Below are 3633 nucleotides of genomic sequence, written 5' to 3'. Positions count from 1 at the left end.
TTCCTTCTGCCAGTTGGTGGCGCTATAACTTTGACTCCTAATAGTCACATATATGCGATCGACATCATACAACGAATAATCTGATGAAGTTTGATTAAAATCAGGAAATGTATGTGGACGGTATTAGACACTTCCTGTTTCTCATTTCTCGCCATAATTTCAACGCCTCGCCACGAGCAAACCGTTCGAGATATCAAAAATCCCCTGGCAATTTTTCATCCCCAGTGTCTTGAGATCATGTTGACCGAGTTTGGCGGCAATCGAGAAAAAAACCTATGACAAGTATTTCAAATTCCAGAGCATGCGCTTTTTACATAACTCTAAATAGCTGACTTCCTGTTGGGTGGAGCCTATGACATGCAATACGAAAGTTGTTCGGCACGATGAGATCTATATGTGTACTGAGTTTCATATGAATATGTGCAAGTATGTGTGAGCTATACATCAACATTTCTGACTGTGTTCCAGGGGGCGCCGTAGAGCCCCTGTGCCACGCCCGGGTCCCAGCCTCTGCAGGCTCCTAAAGGCCACAGATTCCAAAGTGTGCGCAAATTTTCAAGAGTTTTTGAGTATGTTAAGGACCCCAAAAGCCCCCACAACTTTGACGAAAAATTTGAATACTAAACCCTAAATAGCCAACTTCCTGTTGGGCGGAGCCTATGATATGCAATACAAAAGTTGTTTGGATTGATGAGATTTATATGTGTACCGAGTTTTCATACGTCTACGAGCAAGAATGTATGATATATGGCCCTCCATATTCCAGGGGGCGCTGTAGAGCCCCTGTGCCACGCCCGTGTATCAGTCTCTGCCCGGCCTAATGGCCGCAGGTTCCAATCTGTGTGCCAATTTTCAAGACTTTTTAAGCACGTTAAGGGCCCCAAAAGCCCCCGAGACGTTGGAAAAAAATAATAATAATAATAATAAATATAGCTGCAAGCAGCGATGGCGGGCTCAAGCCACCAGTGCCATCGCCACCCCGGTGGGGCATCAGGTAAACTGTGCCCAGCGGCACATGCATTCACAATATCCCTCTGGCAGTAGTTATGGCTTTTAGGACATTTTGAAATGGGTGGTTTTAAATTTTTTGTCTGGTCTATTTTTATGTATGTGTAATATTCTTGCTCTTATGTTAAAGCACTTTGGTCAGCCAGGAGGCTGTTGTAAATGCGCTATACAAATAAATTGAACTTGAACTAGAACTTGAACTTGATATGGCAGTTAAAGGGTTAATCCGAATCATCTAGACTTTAAAATCACATTCACAGAACAATATATATATATATATATATATATAACTTTAGTAACACTTTACAATAAGATTTCATTTATAAACATTATGTTAACATGAACAATATTTATATAGCATTCATTCATGTCAGTTAATATTCCAAACTTAAACATTAAAACATTGTTTTATTGTGATTTTTTTCCAAGCACATTTTACCAATTCCAAACCATATCAATCTTAATAACTACCATTATTTTTTATTTAATCATTTATGAGTGCTATACAATAGTCCAGGAAAGCTGGAAGAGAAAAACAGGTCAAGAAGAACTGACAAAAAGAATTGCAAAATAATTAGGAATTAATGTGAAGATTAATTTTTAGTCAATTCTGCAAGACAGACTTTCAGGAAAGGAGGTGGAATAAAAATGAGCTCCTAAATCTTAATCCCAGATTCTGGAAGATATATTCCTCAAACCATCGAACAAGAGGAGGTGGTGCTGGTCCTTCACGAGTCACTCTAATCTGTTCATTAAGCCTATATATAAAGTCTTAATATATAGTATTTCACAATACTTCATGGTATTCTAATTAAATAATTTTTTGGAATCTTAGATCTCTCAGAACCTGACACATTGTAATTCTGAGACTCCAGGAAAGTGGCAGTTCTGTAAAATGTTGGCGCTGGAGACTAAATGCTCACTGATAGTTTCACACCTAATTCACTTAAAACACACACAAACACACACACCACAGTGACAGAGGGACAGAGTGACATCAGATGTATGTTTTTTTAATTTTCTGTCATCCATATAATGTTGTATAGTCATGAAACTATGGCATATTTTCCTCAGAATGACTTGTCTTCTATGTGTACATTTTTTTTTGAAGTGTTTAGAAGCTGCACTTTATTAATTTACTGGTTCCTTTTTTACTATTATTTCAAAAAATCACCACGACAAAACCATTCAAGCTATCCAAAATTCATTCACACCTGTTCTGTAAGATTAATTCTTTAAACAGTGGTAAAAGAGGATGTGGTGCTGAACCTTCAAGAGTCACTTAAAACGTATCTGTCCATAAAGCCTATTAAGAATTATTCTTAATATACAGTTCACAATACTTCAGCTTGTTATTCTAATTAAGTGAGGGTCATTTTATCAGTAAAATTCCTAAAATACATATTATTTTATTTGAAAGATTTCTATAAATTATTTAAATCATACTCGTTTCTCCAATAATTATTTAAAAGTAATCCTATAGCTCCCTCTGGTGGCCATTATAGGTACTAAGAATTGCAAGCTTGATTTATAAGTTATGATAGTTTTAATTTTATGCTGGCTCTTGAAAATGATAAAGCTATGAAACTTACTGTGCTTCCTTCAAATGAGGACTTCTACTTATATAAAAAATTATGAAGAGTTAGAATGAAAAATTTTAAAGATATAGTAAAATAACTATTGTATTTTTTATGTTACTTTAATAAATCTCTATGGCAACACCATTTAAGCTATCCTAAACCCATTCACAATTTAACATCTCAGTATATTGGCATCATGTTGAAAAAGGAGTATGGAGTAGTATGAGGAGGAGTATGAATTCATTTACAGGCTGATTTTATCATAAATCCACAATAAAATTTCTGAGTTCTGTATCAATCTGTGTTGTTGTTTGTTTATTTTTATCTTTTATTTTTCATAGGAAGATAACTGACCCTTTACTCTCCTTTTTAATAAATGTGCTTATAAACCAAGGACAAGCTATTTATAGCTGTATTTATAAACTGCTTACTACTGACTATTAATATTGGGACAAGGCTTTATAAAGCATGAACTGACTATTTACTAATGAGTGCAGTTATTATAAAGTGTTATCAATGAATTTGCTAATGTTAACAAATTAGACATTATTTTACAGTGTTATCAAATCCTTAAATGACTCATAAGCATTTGTGAAAGTTCTGCTTGCATTACAGCTTAGTATTGATCTGTGAGCTGAACAGATTTACTGTTACATCTATGAGATTATGTAAATTCAAATAAATATAATGTCACAGGATGTCATAGGTCAGTATCAAATGAGTTTGAAATTATTATTTGCAGCACAAATAAGGTTTTTTTAGGATTTTTAAAAATCCCTAAAACTGTCAGAAAAAGGTTAAGGCCTAAGCTATTTCTATGTGAGTGGCTAAATTTATTTTTGTTTTTATAATTGTAATACACAAACTATGAAATTATACAAAATGTATAAAAAGGTAAATAAATAAATACGCACACATTAAAAAAGCAGCCAAGTCGAATGAGTTTCCTTTTTTATATAGATTAAAATTGAAGACAGAAGCAAGTGGTAAATGTGGTCACTTTAATATTCAAATCCAGTAGATCCAGTTTATGTTCACGTGGCTG

This window comes from Carassius auratus, unplaced genomic scaffold, assembly GCF_003368295.1.
Source record: "Carassius auratus strain Wakin unplaced genomic scaffold, ASM336829v1 scaf_tig00215860, whole genome shotgun sequence".
NCBI classification, from domain to species: domain Eukaryota; kingdom Metazoa; phylum Chordata; class Actinopteri; order Cypriniformes; family Cyprinidae; genus Carassius; species Carassius auratus.
The sequence above is the reverse complement of the archived record's forward strand: the minus strand, read 5'-3'. Positions refer to the sequence as shown.